At 28.8% G+C, this 17,755-nt stretch overlaps 1 protein-coding gene across 2 annotated transcripts in view; it reads left to right on the top strand.

Moving 5' to 3' along the window:
* The first annotated feature begins 967 nt into the window (after nt 1–967).
* Nucleotides 968–17,755, top strand: part of LOC123299671 (potassium voltage-gated channel protein Shaw-like) — a 174,041-nt gene continuing 157,253 nt past the window's right edge. For both annotated transcript variants that reach the window (XM_044881964.1, XM_044881963.1), the window contains exon 1: nt 968–1,069. The gene's annotated coding sequence lies outside the window, so the exon portion shown is untranslated. The remainder of the gene's footprint in view (nt 1,070–17,755) is intronic.

Here is a 17,755-nt window from a genome sequence, read left to right as displayed (position 1 = left end):
CCAGAAATTAGCAATGTTCAGTCTTTGCTTAGACAAAAAAATATATAATTTTTGTTCGCGCAAAATCGATCAAGAAAAAAATGAGCACACACGCACGTGCTCACACAAGCACCTACTCACACACACATACACACACTTCTAAAAATTTTGTTGTGATGCTATTTCCACTTTTCCACAAATTTTAATATATGTTGAAAACCACGATTTTTATGAGCGGACCCATTATAATAACCGGAGTTAAGAAGTCAGTATTCATAACGGATTTACCATTGCTGATTCCGTGTTTTTTTTAAGAAACATTATCTTGTTTTCGTTAAAGGTATTTAATAGCCAAAAACGTTTTTTTGAGTATTTAAATAAAATCGAAATAGAACTATTTAATAAATCAGAAATTTACCAAAAGTGAAAACTATTGAAGATAAATATTGCAACGAAAATTTTAGTACAAAACTGGCCCAAGACAATCGAATCCAAGATAGATATTTTGGGAACTCATGGTAGAAATTTATAAAGTCTATGAAGGTACAGCTGTGCCATGGTAAGAATATAACATATATACGTATACGAGGTATTGTCAATATTGGCGCATGACAATTGTGTCCGGCGTCGCGAAACTACGACAGAGATCGACGCCGGTATGCGACGCTGTTTAGTTGAGTGGCAACCGACGCCTAATACCGGTAGTAGTCCGCTTTAACGCCGGTTAATAGTTAATAATAATAATCATAATTATAATACCAACAATAATAATAACTTATTAGCTTATAACAATACAAAATTTTTAGTACTCTTGACAATAAAACAACAACAAAAACCAACATAAATTAACGTCCAACTTTCCAATTTGTTTTTAATTTTTAGTTTTTATTAATTTCCTTTTAAAATTTGTGTAGTTTTATAATAACAAAAAAAAAAAAAAAAAAAAAAAAAAAAAAAAACATTTAAAAAAATGTGTTATGTTTTAAAATCCTAGTTTGATTTGCTCCAAGTGTGAAAGTGAGTCGACATTTAAAGATAATCATAGAACTGGATTTTACAATTGAGTTTGGATTATTATTTGGACCAGAAGGTATGGAAAATATTTTAAAAAAGTCGAATACGCTGATTGTTTTTTTTTTGTAATATTCTTTTAAAATTATTAAAATGGGTGTGTTGAATGTATTAAAATATTATATATTCAAGTCGGGTCCACCCCCCGCAACCCTCTACACTGCTGTCTCCTTATAACACAAAAGAAAATAGAAATTTATTTCTTAGAAATAAAGTTTTCTTTATATACACACACAAAAATACAATTAATGATATTTGAAATTTAAAACAAAAGGATTTTTAACAACAGAAGTTATTTTTTCACTTCTTATTTAATAAAAAAAATTTTTTTCCCGTTACTTTTTTATTATTTTATTCCTTTCATTTTTCCTTATGTTTTGTTCGCTTTTTGCGAGGTTAATAATGATGAGTAATTAATTAAATATAATTAAGAAATTGTATACTCTAATTTTGTATTTTTTGGGACATGAGATGGGAAATTAAGCAATAGACTTTAATTTCTCAGTGTGGGACTCAATGTATATAAAGGTTTAATATCCTTTTAAGCTCACAACTCTGGTTGGGGTGAGCTTTTAAACCCCTATGATCGTAGATTATATGCTCCCCCCAAATTGATATTCTCTTTTTATGAGATATCGACAACGATAAAACACCAGTAAAAAAATTGCTGTATGGTGTTTAAGTGTGTGTTTGTTTGAAGTGAAACTTTTGTAGCACGATGCCTGTTAAAAAAATCATGTCATCGATTTGAAATTTTATTGGATGGTGGGAAATGAATCCTATGTAGAACCAATCCTTTTAAATTTACAGTCAAGATAGACTGCAATACGAAGACTCGAGAGAGAAAGGAATTTAAAGTAAATGTATTTGCGTATTCAAAGGGAAAAGAGATATTATATTTATGGTGGAAATTCATAATTTATTTTATGCTGAAAATTCATAAGTAAAGTTCTGGAAAATAAATTTAAATAAGATTTATGGAACATGAAATTAGTATGCTTTCCATTTAGAATGATATTTAGAATTTTAATAGGTACCTGACCTGTTTACTGGCTTTCGTAAAGTTTATTGCTAGAGGCAAGAATTTGATAGGATGTTGTAAATATAGTGTCTTACAACTCTTTGAAAATAATAATAAACGAGAATTCTTTGTCATTGCATCCGGAATTTTTTATTGAAGCTCAAGATGAAAATTGATGAATACCCGCTAAGAATTTTTTCAAAATAAAAAGAATAATGATTAACAAAACATCTTCTGATATCCGAAAGAACGTTTCTCTCCGGTATTAAGATATGTCGATACCAAATAAAAAGAAAATGATCTAAAAAATTTAATATTTTATTTATCAATTCATCATCCTTTTATACCTCGTTGTGGAAAAATTCATATCGATTCTCTGTTAAAGCTTATAATTTTAGGAATATTCATAAAAGTTTTTTTATGTAAATGGTAAAACTTTTAAAGGCACTAACTGACTAAAGAACCGACATTTGTTACGACTTCTTTTTATACCATGTAAAAAGGGCTGTTTTTTAGAAAACTCTTGGAAAACCAAAAATGCTGTATTCGATTTTAAGAAAAATATGTTATTTTTCCAATTTCTGAAGAAATTCACTTTGTTCCAGCTCCTCCGCGACAAATTTTTAATAATTAATTTATCGAAAGCCATACTCATTACAATCGACTTGAAATTTATACAGAAGCTGTATTAAGTGCTCATTATTCGGAAATACTTATAAGATTACTCGATAAAAAATGAACTATACTCTTATTTTGGTTTTACAAAGCAACAAATGCTATTTTTACTTATATTGAATTTTTTACATAAAATGAAAATAATTACAATTATTAATTTTATCAGAGAGTCACTGCTACGGCCTCTAAACGTCATTTCGAAGGTTTCTTTTTTTAATTTCTTTAAATTAATTAGATTCCAATATACAATATGGTTTAATTCAATCATTTATTGAGTTAGTTTAGTGTTTATATAAAGATATATTTGAATAAATAACATTTAGAACTGACCTCCTACACATAAACTTATTTAGGTTGACTGCCGAACCTTGGATCAAAATTTGCACATTTAGTTGATTTAAAAATACATTGGCAAATTTTGGGCTAGGTTCCTTTTATCATAAGTAGTGAAAATGTTCATATGAAGGTACTGATGTAATTTTTTTTCAAGCAAAAATCTAAATAAAGGTATGAGAATAAATATAGTTAACATACCTTTTATAAAAACAAAACCAAAAAATAAGTTCAAATAAACAAAAACATTTCGTTTTCGATAAATTCAATCATAATGCTTTGGAACTAAAATCTGCAAATTTTATTATCGAATTTCTTGAAAGTCAAAACCATGGACCAAATGACGTCATTCTTAACCAATCCAATGAAATCATTGTGTTTTGTTATTGGTATATGAGAAATTTCAAAAAATAATTTACATTGTTATCTTCATCATATTTTTATGAAAACTTATCACATCTATATCTCGACAAATAAAAATTTTAGCTCATATGTTCATTTGAACTTTTTACTTCTTTTAAGACAAGGAATTCACGACCAAACATGGGATAAAATAGTTATTTGTAACAATGGGCTATGAACAATCAACAATTATACACGACATTGTTTTGATCAAAAGTAAACGATTCGTCTTTCCAAACTTAGTCTCTTCAACATTTTGTGCCAATTATCTACCCATAATCAGTGGTTAAGGTAGAATGCGATTTAAACCAAACGTCAAACCAAACTAGATGAGTTACAAAATAAATATGGAGCTTGTAGTCTAGAAAATAATTGTTATTTTAATTGAGTCGCAGTCTCCTAAATAATAATATCAAAAGTTAAATTGAAAGGTGATTGAATATATGATATCGTCAAGGTATCATAGTCTACCCTAAACATACGAAATAAAATCAAATGTCTACAACAGATACTCCATTAATATAATTTAAAAATATTTTAATAAATATTTATTTAAATTTGAAATGTATTGTCGTTTTTCAATTATTAAGAACGTTCCCCCAAAGAAGTATTTTGTTAGAAATTCTTCAAATCTTTATTGAAATCTTATAATTATATATTTTTGTACTTTAGATGAGTTATCATCGCGATTATCGTATTAGATGAGTTATCATCGCCTGGCATGATTTTGTTGGGGTTGTAAAATAGCATGGGAGATGATTTGAATAGTGCAGATGATTAAAATAGTGCATTTAAATCATCTGCCAGGCAATTTTTGCCCCCACCAAATCATGTCAGGCGATAATAACTCGTCTAATTGAATATAAGACTTTAAAATGGTCTAAGTTTCAAAATGACTCAATAACATTTTTTGAATAGGAAAAATTGTAAATTAAAATCACCTACTAGGCTATTTAAGCCCCCACCAAATCATGCCAAATCATGCCAGGCGACGATATTTCGAATGATTGAATATTAGACTTTAAAATGGTATAGGTTTCGAAGTGTCAGAATGACATTTTTTGCATAGGGAAAATTGCAAACTAAAAATTTCATAGGTCACTAACGCCCCCAACCTCCCAACCAGATTTTCGATTTCAGCATCCACACATTCGCAAGTTATCTACAATGTGCCTCAAATATGTACTCAAAAAAGCCACTCAGCTCTGCAGCCGTCCAGAAAGACGGTCCATTTGACTTGTAGAGTATATACAGTAGATATATGGCGTTAATTCTACATAAGATAATTTAAGTTTTATATAACAAATTTATTGCCTTTTTTTGTTCCCATCAAGATATTATGATGCAAGCTGTGCGTGAAAGTCCAACTAAATGAAATACACTCATAACAAAATAATATTCAACTTTTGCTTTAAAACAATGTTGTAAAACCACCACCCTTATTCACATAACAAGCTTCACATTTTTTTTTATTTATTCAGCATTTATGTATGAAAATTGTTTTTCCTTTCACCATTGTTTTCATTTATAAGCCTTACTTTCTTTCTTTTGTCTGTTTGTTCTTAGAATTACAATCGGCTTAAATTTTAAGCTCAATTAATTACAAATTTTACATTCTTTTGTTGTAAATTTTTCGTTAAGTATATTTATATATGAACAGAAAAAAAAGACGAAAATGGTTGCGTAAACTTATTTCCATTTATAATAATAACTGTTATTGTGTTAATCTTCGCACTATTGCGAATGCGAAGTGAGATATAAATAAAAAATTTAAATTTTAGTTTGAATTACCTAAAGAAATTAAGGTTATGCGAACACAAACGCCATTTTAACTAAAGCTAATTCTATAATTCTTCGTATTTTTAAAGTGTACATGGTTATAGCAGTATATCTGTAGCTACACAGATGACGTATTATGTAACATTAGTGCTTCGTATATAACAAATACATTGAAATTTATGTAAATACAAATACTATCCACAAATCATATGAATGTATACTAATTGTTATTTCAATTGAATTTTATTTATATTTTGTCATAATCATGTACAGCCCGTACTATATTTAAATAATAAAAAACCATATAAACATGCATATAATTGTTGCTCGGAGTGCCAATAGATGTGAAAACCAGATTCATATTGATAATTTTAATTCAAATATTATGAAATTTCAAATTTTTACCCTAAAAGTTCTAAGTTTTCACTTCTATCGGCAGTCCCTATGACTGCCAATTATTTTTTTTTTGCTCAATTATATGTCTCTCCACGATACTTTTATTCTCAAACTGATATGATATTTCCAACTTGGTCTTGTCATGTTACTTTTAAAAAATACGTTTTTCAAATTTATTTTATGATACAGAAATTATTTTACTCTCGTTTAACTACAATCAAGCGAGTCGACAAAAACCCTCTAAGAGTTGTCAAGCCGCATAGTACCAGTACTACGCGGCTAGAAGATATTTGTATTACTATACATTCCGTGATTATTTCAGTCACCTCAACTGCTCAAGCTAGAGAGAGGCCTGAAAGAGACTGGCATAGCCTAAAACTCTTAGTGACTTGTTGTTTACAAAAATTGACAATAAGTTTATCAATGACATTTTTTACGTACACTTTAGTTGGATTTTATGACCTTAAATCTAATGGTACACAATACGTGAATCCATAAGGTTGATGCGGTTGAACTTTTACTAATTAACTAATTACCAAAAATAGAAATGTCACCTGGTCCACTAGTTCATGTATCATAGTGTATCTTGACTGTAGTAAGATTTTAAGTAGATTTCAAAAATAATTACCTTTAAAACCATTGACTTTAGAGTTATATAGACTGAGTGTCAAACGATTTTAAGCGTGCCAACATCTGAGGTAATTGCTTAAGTCCAACCATTGTAGATTCGTAAACAAAAATGTAAAGTGATACGTGATTAGTATTTTTTTAAGTTAAAAATCGAAAAAGTTCATTGAAATCATAATGTTTTATGTAAACATTTTGTGATATGAAAATTTGACATTCAATACATGCGTTTTTGATAAATGCCCCTAAATTTATATTTTTTTGATAAATATCTCTAGCAGACCTTAGCAATTACCTCATATGTTGACACGCTTCTCACTGTACGGAAAGATAGGCGATGCTTAGTCTATGTAAAACTATAAAGTCAATGGTTAAAACATATAATTTCAAAATTTTTAATTACATTTTTGTTTCAATTTAACGAACATTTATAAATTTTGTTCACTGCCAAGTAACTACTCCCATACAATGTGGTAATTTAATTATAGTAACATTGAAATGTTGCATATCAAATTTGATATATTATACATACTTTTAAGTTGCATTTCTGACAAATGTTTTGCTACAGCTCCATTTTATATTTCTTATTTTATGTAAAAAAAAAAATAATTTTAGTTTTATTTTAAAAAAATTTCACGTCTTTCAAGTTTTACATAATACACATCATATAATAGCATAGATTAATTACTCTTGCATGCCAACATTATGTATTCTTCTCATGCATTTAGCAAAAAAAAAAAAAAAATTAAGTACAGAAAGTTGCCAGATTATCAAGGTGAATCAAATTATTTTACAATTTGGAAAGGGATAAGCCTGGAACAGAAAATGTTACAACCAAACTGTAAATTGGTGATGTAAGTACTTCATTGGTGATATAAGTTCAAATTTTTTTTTATTTCGAGTGAGGATATTTGAAAACATTACTTCGAGACTACGCTTCATTGGAGTCAGCCACGACCTCCTTAAGCCTAAAGTCACATTTAAACACAAGTAAAATAATAAAAGCTTTGTAATAAACTCAATATCACAGTGATTGATTGATATTGTTTTTTATACCATGTAAATATGATAATTATCATACTAAAATAAGTTTAGTCTCAAGTTTGTAACGCTTAAAAATATTGATGATACAAACAAATTTTGGTATAGGTATAAAATGACTTAATTATTTCCTTGTTGGTCTGCCCGTCTGTTCGTCTGTCAGTGCACAAGATAACTCTAACAAAATGAGATATCAAGCTGAAATTTTAATAGAGTGCTCAGGGCGTAAAAAGTGAGGCTAAGTTCGTAATTGAGCAACATAGGTCAATTAGGTTTTGTAAACTGTTAGAGATAGAACAAAAGTTTAAATGTAAAAAATGTTTCTTATAAAAAAAAAAATAATAATTTTTGCTCGAAACATTTTTTTGTAATCATCACTGTTTACCCACGAGGGCGTAAATAAGGTTCAAATTTTATAGTATGTATTATATGGGAATATCAGTTATAATTGTGTGACTAATTAATAGTGGATATTTTTATTTACTTACATGACGCCAAACAACAAACGATTGCGTCTTCAACACCTTCTATACATGGTATTTCAACAATTATCTCAGTTAATTGTTTGTTTTTACTTGTTTTGTTTTTAATTTCGATTAAAGTAAATTCATATAGGTATAGTAATAGTACCTAGTAAGTCTTAATTTTTGCAATTTATCTCCAAGTTATAGGTACTTCAGGACACCAGTAAGATTCCAAAGACATTTTCTTTCAGATTTAATTTAACGGTGTCACTGGCTGTTAAAATTTGTTTAATTAAACGGCAGCCTATACGCATTTTAATTTTAATTTTAATTTTTTTTAAATCTGCAAATCTGTTTATTACGTCGATTCAAATTTACTTACGTCGATCAAATATTTTCCCTGCTTAAAACCAATTTGTATTCTTTTCAAAACAATCCCTATATTAAAACGATTAAGTCATGATATACGTAACAGTAATACATGCTATAAAAGCCATTTAGTTAGGTACATATGGTTTATGAGTTCAACAATAAAATATTATGATCAATACAGGAATCACGTGATATGAAAGTGTATCACGTGACTCAATTGTTGAAGAAAAACATGTAATATTCATTTTACATGAAAAAAATTACAAAAACTGAAATCTACATTATTTTATTTTTATTTCAACGTTGATTTTTATCACAATAAAACTACTTCAGTTCAAATAATTCGATTTTGAAATTTATCGGGGAAATTTTGATAGGTGACGGTACTTTCACATTTTAAATTTTTATTCACTATAAAAAGACGATTTCGATGCTCAAAAGTCGTATAGCTAAGGGCTACAGTCTTACTTATATTAGAGTTTGAAGGGTGTTACACATTTTTGTTTTTTTGTCAAGTGACCTATCCGGTGAGATTTGAACTGTTCAGTAAATATTTTGGTGGATATAATGACTCTTAACCCTCGCAGTACCCGTTCTATGTTATCGGGGTGGTTCTTCATGTTTCTACCGATATCTCAGCTGTTGAAATCGTTGAAGGTGTTTGGGCTCCACAGTAAAATAATTGTATGGACACTTAATTAAGCTGCCATCATTAGTGCGTTTCTCATGTGCTAAAATAAGCTAAGGTGTTTGTACCCGTTAGCGGGACAGCGAATTGAAACATATACATACAAATGTATATTGTCAGAAAAGGGGTTTCTTTTGAAATATACCTTTTAAGGCTTGGCCAAGTAAGTATTTTATCGTCAGAGATATTTTCGTTCTGGCTATAACTTTGTAGAAGGAAGTAAAAATATTCCCTAATGAATAAAGATAAGATATTGATTATGAATTAGAGCTGGCATGATATAAACAATGTTTGTAATTTAAATTGCCTTGTGGGGAAAAGTTAATTAGGTACGAATTGTAGTAACTAAATTGACGATCATCAGATAAATGAAAATTAAATTATGAATATAACTTTGCTGCATTGGTTAGAAAACTTCTGTCTATTTAAGTTATGCACGAATTTAATTTTAACATTTCAATAAAACATAAATTAAAGGAATGCGGCATTTTCAGATAAATAATAGGATATAGTAAAAAGTCAATCAGGTAGTAGTTAAAATGTGTCAAAATAGTGGTAAAGGTCTGGTATTTTTACTTACCAGAATACTGAAGAAATTTACAGGTTGACGATCAGGATAATGTATGAACACTACCATTAGATTGGTGGATGCGTTTGCATGTGTCTACATACGTTCGAGGAGATTAGCATTCATGATTTCTCGAAAATTAAAGGTAAAAGCCATGTAGGATCTGCATCAATCGTTGTGCAATAATATGAAGATGTGCTAAAAAGACTGCTAAGCTGCCTCCTTAGAAGGAGAGGAGAAGAAAAATAGAACCTGAAATTTTTCTGTCAATATTAAAGTATTAGAAATTCTTTAAGCAAATAAACTTGTAGAAAATCACTTAAACAATAATTTATAAAATGAGATAATCGGGACAGTGGAAAAAACTTGGCAAGATGTTAACCAGAAAATGTAGAAATACGAAAAAATGCAGAAAATACGAAATACAGACGCTATTTTGTCTTCAATTATAAAACAACTAGAGTGATACCCACCCGCTTCGCTGGGTTTAAAAGTAAGGATTTATAAAGATTGCTCCAGCTTATCCCTTTTCTATAACACTCAAAATAATGGTGGGGATTGTTTTGCACATCTAAAATATATAATTTTTTTAAATATATAATAGTAATTATTAATTGAGTATATCAGAGAAGATGGACTTAATTTATATTGACAGTCCTTTTCTGTTCTAGATCCAAAAATTAACTTTCCCGTAATATTATTTGTTTCATTTCCGAGTAGCCATTTTAAATACCAGAAAAGCAGTCGCTATTGTTTAGCAATTTCAGAAAAACAGTTTTATTAAATACATAATCTGTTTTTAAACAAATAAAAAATTTTTTTATAATAGAAAAAGTTTTTTAATATTGTCGATTGAACATGCTATAATTAAATGTTATTACTGCTATTATTATTATTATATGTAACTACGAATTCCCGGAGTATATGATTGATTGCCTACAGTCAATTTCAATACCAAATATTTTATCATTAATTGTTCATTGAATCAAATTTCATACTAAAGGCAATTCAAGCGTTCGCTCTTTATAATTAAAACAACTGTATAAACATAAATTTATGTAATACGTAACGTTACCTACTCGTATATAACGTATGGTATAGTTCAAACTTTATAACATGGCCATTTTTATAAATAAATTTCTTTACATTGCTACTTGAGATGAAAACCAATACACATCTTGGTGGAATAAATTGAGGTTAGATTTATGGCTTTTAAACGATGAAAAAAAAATTAATGGGACTGTATCTTTGTATTTGTTACGCGATATCTTCAATGATTTTGTCGATTTTAATAATTAGTTGTTTATTGGATGGGGTATTAGGTTTTCAGGATAGTCTTTACAGGATAGAAAACAGCCACAACTTCAAAATTTTAGGGATGCGTATTTTTGAAAAATTATCAATTACGCAGAGTATGCTCCTAGCCCTAGCCCTTCAACGCTTCAGGATATGACCCACCTGTAAATGCTTCAGTGATACACCAAATTTTATTGAGTTTGACAACAAATTTTTCCAAACAAATTACTTACTCCTATAAGAAAGTGAAAAGTTTACAGCTGTTGCGAAGGTTTTTCGAGAATCGATTCAACAAAATTCTTTATTTTTCAAACATTTGTCAAATTTAACTTTAGCTATCGTTTTTGTAATTATTAATTTCATAATAATTATGATAATTATAATAATAATAAGAATGTCTGCTTCAAAGATTGCAAAATTGGACATTTGATATTAAAGTGCTTCAAAGTGTCCAGTTCCCTGGTATCAGCAAATCAAACCACTTTCTAAAAGCCTTTCTTGTACGTGACCCATTAAAAGTTATCTCGTTCGTGCTATAGGTTTTCATAGAGTAATGTATTCGTTCGACGTCTGTGGAAGGCTTTTATACTATAAGCGTAGATAAATACTGAAATTCTACGACAGTCCTCTAGTTGCTTACTCCCATTGTATGTCTATACATTGGAAGGTATACTAGTTTTTACTTCCGAAAAAAAGTGGTTATGCAGCCAGAGTATTTTTTTAATTATTAGGGTTTGTCGCGTCTTAAAATAAAACAGTAATTTATATGGTCAGTTTTACTCGAATAAATACAAACTTAAACCTAATAACACAAATTAACTGACACAAATATCAATGTTAATGCTTCATTGGAGTATTTGCTTATCTATCTATTCAGCAGCAACTTGTACAAGAGTTCAATGCAAAGCTGCTCAAAGTTTGAATCTCTGCTAAGTATTTAACGATTATATCGTAATCCTTAAATAGGTACTTAGTAATCCTAGCGCACTCATTACAAGATCAATAGTTTGGGTTTCATATGATCTTCTTCAGAATGTTCTAGCTATATAAATATGTTAATAAACACGTATATAATGTACGTATAGTTATCGAATAAATAAACGATGTAATAACTATCTGCATATTCTAGCGTTGTGTTATTTTCTCTTGTTTTACAATAATATGTAACTAAACTTTATTCAAACACAAACAAAATCTTCTTAAGGTGAAATTTTCTATATAATACTGTTTTTATAATGTTTTCTCATCTGGAATATAATGTCAAAAATATAATTGTAGATTTTATTACATTTATGAAACATATGCGCACAATTGTTTAAGGAATTGGGTTATATAATTTCTAACTTCATTTTTTCAAAAATGATTTTTAAGGGATAAAAAAGTATATGCAAACCCCAAACTTTGAAAAATTTTTTGCACACATTTGCACACTGATTAATTCCCACAGCCCAAAAAACGAACTTAAACCTTAATTAAATTACCATTTCTAGACCAAACTCGAGAAAAAATTATATCTTCGAATTATACTGATGTGTTGTAAATTTCTTTTTTAGCAATATGAGCAAAAAAAATTTCAAGCTAAGTAGTTCTCCTCCTCACAAGCTGATTCTAAAACATATGAAGCAATTTTTATTTAAGGTTTCAGGGAAGCAACAATGACATTTCTCATATAATTATATTTAATAAAATAAAATTTAACAACATTTTTAAATTTAAATTTTCAATTTTGTTCGTCAACGATCCATTCAATTATCACTTTAAATATTAGTTAAAAGGGTAATAACGTATGCTGATACTTGTAAACCCTTTTCCTACTTTCAACAAACTTTAAACAAACAAAGCTTATTTCTTACATTTTGTTAAAACTAATAGTACAGGAAGAAAGGACATACAATTTCCGAAAAAATTTTATTCCGACAAAAACTAATTGAGACAAAATTTAAGTTGGTTATTTATCTCAAGGAGTCTGGGTAGTATACAAAAGCAAATGTTTCTAGTTTGAAAAGTGGACTCTCTTGACGTTTTTGCAAGCTGCAATGAAATATTTCGACATAATAAGCAGTAAAAACGAAATGTTAAATCAATCTAGTATTAAGCAGTAAAAACTTGATCAAATTACTAACAATTACAAAATTATTCTAGATAATTTTTTTTATCTTGTCATAGTTCTTCAAGTTCAATTTTCATCCAATTCAAGAGTGCCCGTGCTTAGAAATACCATGTAAACATATTATTTTCAAAATTCGGCATGCAATATTTTGAAAACAGCTCAATTTAGGCGTTAATTCTTCTAGAAACTTTTGAGTTTAGTATAGCAGAGACTATGATATGAAATTTTTGACGCCATTTTTCAAAACGTCAACATGGATTGAAGCTCACTTTATTGAAGCTTTTCCGTACTTTCAAGTCTTTCTAATCTGCCCTATAACACCAATTATTTCTATATAAAAATATACGGTTTGATAAATTAGTTATAAATGAGGTACTATATAGGGGAAAGTGTAGTATCTGGAATCGAAATTTTCATTTGGGTGTTTTAATATTAAAGCCATTTATGTAAATGTCACAATGGAAATTCATTCAACTTCTAGTATTGTTATGCCTAATCATTATGTATTTTTTCATTTCTTCATTACGTATTGTTTTCATCATAATTATAGTCTTTAGAGTCCACTCTAAAGAACACTATCATACAATGATTGTGATTAAAAAAGATTCTCCTAAGCCGACTTATTCTCTGAGCGCAGCTTTTACATAGCGACTTCAACTGGAATTATTACTGATAGTGGATGATTGTGATTGTTTCATTTCCATTCGAACTATGTTAAGATATATATACAAAAGATTACATAATTTTAAAATACAGTGCGTATCTATTACTATGTATCCGTGGTAAAATGCTTTGCTTGATCCGAGTTATATCATGACGTACATTCTCAAATTTTACCCGCTCAACCGTTTGTTTCATGTTCAAAACTGAAATATAACCTAAATAATATTTTCAAAAAAGTAGTGATGAGTTACAGAACCAAGGAACTACATCTTTCCCTACTATAAAAACATATTATAGGATCATCTAACACCTGTGTGTTTGAATTTTATTCTATGACTAAATATCCCTAAATATAATTACATCACCTTTGATCTTTTATCAACTAGACTATACTAGAAACTAGACTATCTATTAGGTAAATATTATAGTGGTTTAGTGTTTATTATATTATAACTTCTGTTGGTCTACCTTACCTGGATATTATTAACTTGTTGGTGTCCAATTTTAGAGTAGATGATGTTTTACTTAAATTTTAATATTTAAATAATCCAACAAGTAGAATTTTATAAAATGATTATGAAACAACAACAACACTTTATATTCGGTTAAAAACAAACTATTCATTACCAGTCATCTTTATTCATTTTGACTTTTTTAATAAATACTGGAGTCTCTTTGATGACAAGAAAGTAATAAAGGCTTGCAATAATAATAATAAATTAAATCAACAAAAGAGGCCACCCACATCATTATTTTAAATCTTTTATTACATCAGAATTCATACAATTAATTTTTTATGATATTTGCGATCGGTTACTACGTTTTTATCTGAGCGACGACAGTGTGATCCATTTACCACCCCATTAATTATAATTGATTAGACAATTGCTGCCTGAATTCGAACTCCTCAACCTCCTAGTCAAGGTACTCTAACGGTTAGAGACTATTGCGCATATACTCGCTTGGCCACTTAGCCGGTTCGTTTACATAATTGTGTTTCCAAATTATTTACTATGTTTTACGTTTAAAAAAATTGCATCAAAATCGGTCCAGTTGATTTTATGCATAAACAAATTGGTAGGCAGAAACAATAACGCCATGATGCTTACACCAATGTGTAATGCTTACACAGATAGTAAGTGTACTGAATGATGAGACAAAAGAGTTAAGCGACCACCATTTAAATAGATGATTTCAATTTCTCTAGCACGTGTTTCAATTTCGAAAAAATCTTTTCATAAACACAATTCGGCCTTTTGTTAGAAAAATAACTTTGTAATTTTAAGTGAAGTTTTAAAAACTCAGGTTGGTTCTATTTATGGATTCCTCACTTCCCATACTGTACAACTTTTGGACAAATATTTTCTTTAAGTAATGTGAATTTCTTGGCAAGTTCAATAAATGAGTCACCAACGTTTCAGAACTCGCTGTATACAGATCATTCAAAAGGATGGATTCAATTCTCATTGAATGCATACAAAAGTTTATATTCTGGATTCTCATTTATGGAATTAGTTATTTTCGGAATTTCCCGGATTTAATGATGCTTCAAAATTCATAAAATATAAAGGATAGTTAATGGAGAAACGTTAATAAAGTAAATTATAGTAAACTCGTACTCGAATCAAAACCTCAAAGAAAAGTATATTGATACAATTTAATTCAATCAAGGAATGTTTTATCGGCCGAAATAAGAACGCATTATATTTTTTTATTTGACAAATCAATGCTACCATTGTAAGAGGATTGAACAAATAGATACGGTCATACTAACAACTGCTACATAGATAGTTTGTGTCCATTAAGATACAACAGCAACAGAGAGATAGTTAAAATAAGATAGGTACAAACTCTTTATGAATATTTCGAGTTACATGTTATTAAGTAGAAATAACTTGCAGGTAGATACCACATCTCTGGCTCTGGTTAATGACAGACGAGTAATTTACATAGGTAGTAAAAACTACCTTTTTTATTTTTTGTTACTAATTCGCTTCCTGAAACTCAGAGCTCAGTAGGAACATTACCATACAAAATATGGGTGATAAGATTTGTATATTCCTGTTTATAAAAAAAGTATTCCTGTTTATACAAATAATCAGAAAAATACATAGTAAGGAAAAAAAGTTGTTGGTTGGGTATACATTTTGGAATCCTTATATTTTGTTCCTGCATAAAAAAAATTAAACACATGCGCGATTTTATACCGTTTTAATCTTCGTGTTTGAGGTTACAGTGTCTAATTTGGATTATGAATCCTGTTTAAATCTGCCGGACATGGATAGAATGACCTTTGATAATGTGATTCTTATAACTTGGCGGACATAATTGAGAAAGAAGATAAAAATTAACTTTGAAGTTTTTATATCTATTGTTATAGATTTTATTTCTCTAAGGATTAGGTGTGTATGTAATATGTATGAAAGGATATATCTCATTCGTAGCTCACCTTTAAAGACTTCTATGAAGACTAGAATAAGGTACTATCAATTTGAGAGTTCATCATATATATATCATATACACGTGTATTAGTTTCTACTATGGTTTCCATTATGAACAACTGAATTACTTTAGAAAACTATCTTGTAAGTTCATTTCAAAAGTTTATTCGATTACAATTCATATAAATTTTATGGTAAAAGTTTCTTATTATATTTAATAATAACTAAACTTAATGTTGTTATATTAAATAATATCCAACAACCAATGTTCTTGGAATCTTTTTTCTCATTTATATAAAATTGTAGTTCGTAATTGCTTATCGAATATCGTTGAAATTGTTCAAATAATAGATTGTTTTATAATAATGGCTTTTACCATAAAGAATGGCGTTACAAGAGGCGTTGAACATTGAACAAGAGTGGATAAGTACTTTTAAATATTAAATGATGGAAGAAAGACATAGGCACATGCAGATGCAGATATTTGTAAAAAGAAAAACAGACAACATGGGAAAAGAACAACAATTACCGTAGATGTAGATGTAGACTCACTTTTATATTTTGCCACAGTATCAAGTTTAATTTTACATTTTTATGCATATTATGACCAATTCGACAGGAACTACCGTATCCACTGTATTTTTAGAAAAAATTATCGAAATATTTTTACAGTTTAATGTTTTTGTTTATTTAACAGTTTGTCAGCGTTGGAGATCAGACGGTTTATAATCTGTTAGAACTACCAAACTTTAAATTATACAATCAAGTTTTTTTATAAAAAAAAAAATAAACAAATTTCATTTAAAAAACTTCACGAAAAGTTTTTGACGTCTTTAATTCCAACAACTATGAAATTATTATTTTTCATTCAAAATTTTTAGATTGGCCTTCTTCGCAAAATCTTAAATAATTTCAGGATTTCAGTGAAAAAGTAATGATTTGGGTTTAGTTTAATTTCTGTCAAGAAATACAACAGGATGAATAATTGCAACTGAGTATTTCAAAGTGTAAAAATTTGCAATTATTTCTACATATACTGACTTAACAAATCCCTTTAAATATATTTAATATATTACTTAACATAAAACTGAACAACAATAAATTATATTTTAACAAGGATTGTTGTTCGTAATGTACCCAAACACACAACAATAGCGTAAGGAAAATTATATTTTGCGGTAAAGTCATATACAAAACTTATAGTACTACAGTCTTGGTATAGCAGTAGTTCTAAGTCTAATATTTCATTTTGATAATCATTGCTCAATAAATAAAATACATAAAACAAAGTGGTTCAAATTATGAGTACCTATTAGACTATTTATTTCTTATGGCTATTTAGTCCCCGGATCTGCACTTTTCGTTTCGTGATGGTATGTCGGTATACAAATCCGAAAATAAATAATGTACCAGCAATTTTTAATGCTGACTGTAATTTGGGAGAGCTATTGTTTGTACATTTGCGAACCGAACCGATGTGGGTTAACTATCAAATACTATGTTCGCATTAAGGCACATTGTAAATCATCAATGAATGTCATAAAGCTGTCGAGAGTAAACACGTCTAAACATTCAGGAATCATCATAGGAATTGGATAAAAAATGAAATAGTTGATGAATAACATAAGTTTATTTCTTGGTTTTTTAGTAAGATTATTGTGTTTACGACAAGTAGATTTAGAATCATTGATTGCTTATTCATCAGTATCTCATATAAAAATAGTTATTGGAGGAATTATAACAATAAATTATTGAGGTTTTAGTGGTTCACATACTATATTAATTGCAAACAATTTATGTTCTTCTGGTTTCTTTTGTTTAGCAAATAT

Source organism: Chrysoperla carnea, chromosome 5 (genome assembly GCF_905475395.1).
Source record: "Chrysoperla carnea chromosome 5, inChrCarn1.1, whole genome shotgun sequence".
Taxonomy (NCBI): Eukaryota; Metazoa; Arthropoda; class Insecta; order Neuroptera; family Chrysopidae; genus Chrysoperla; species Chrysoperla carnea.
The sequence above is the reverse complement of the archived record's forward strand: the minus strand, read 5'-3'. Positions and strand labels throughout refer to the sequence as shown.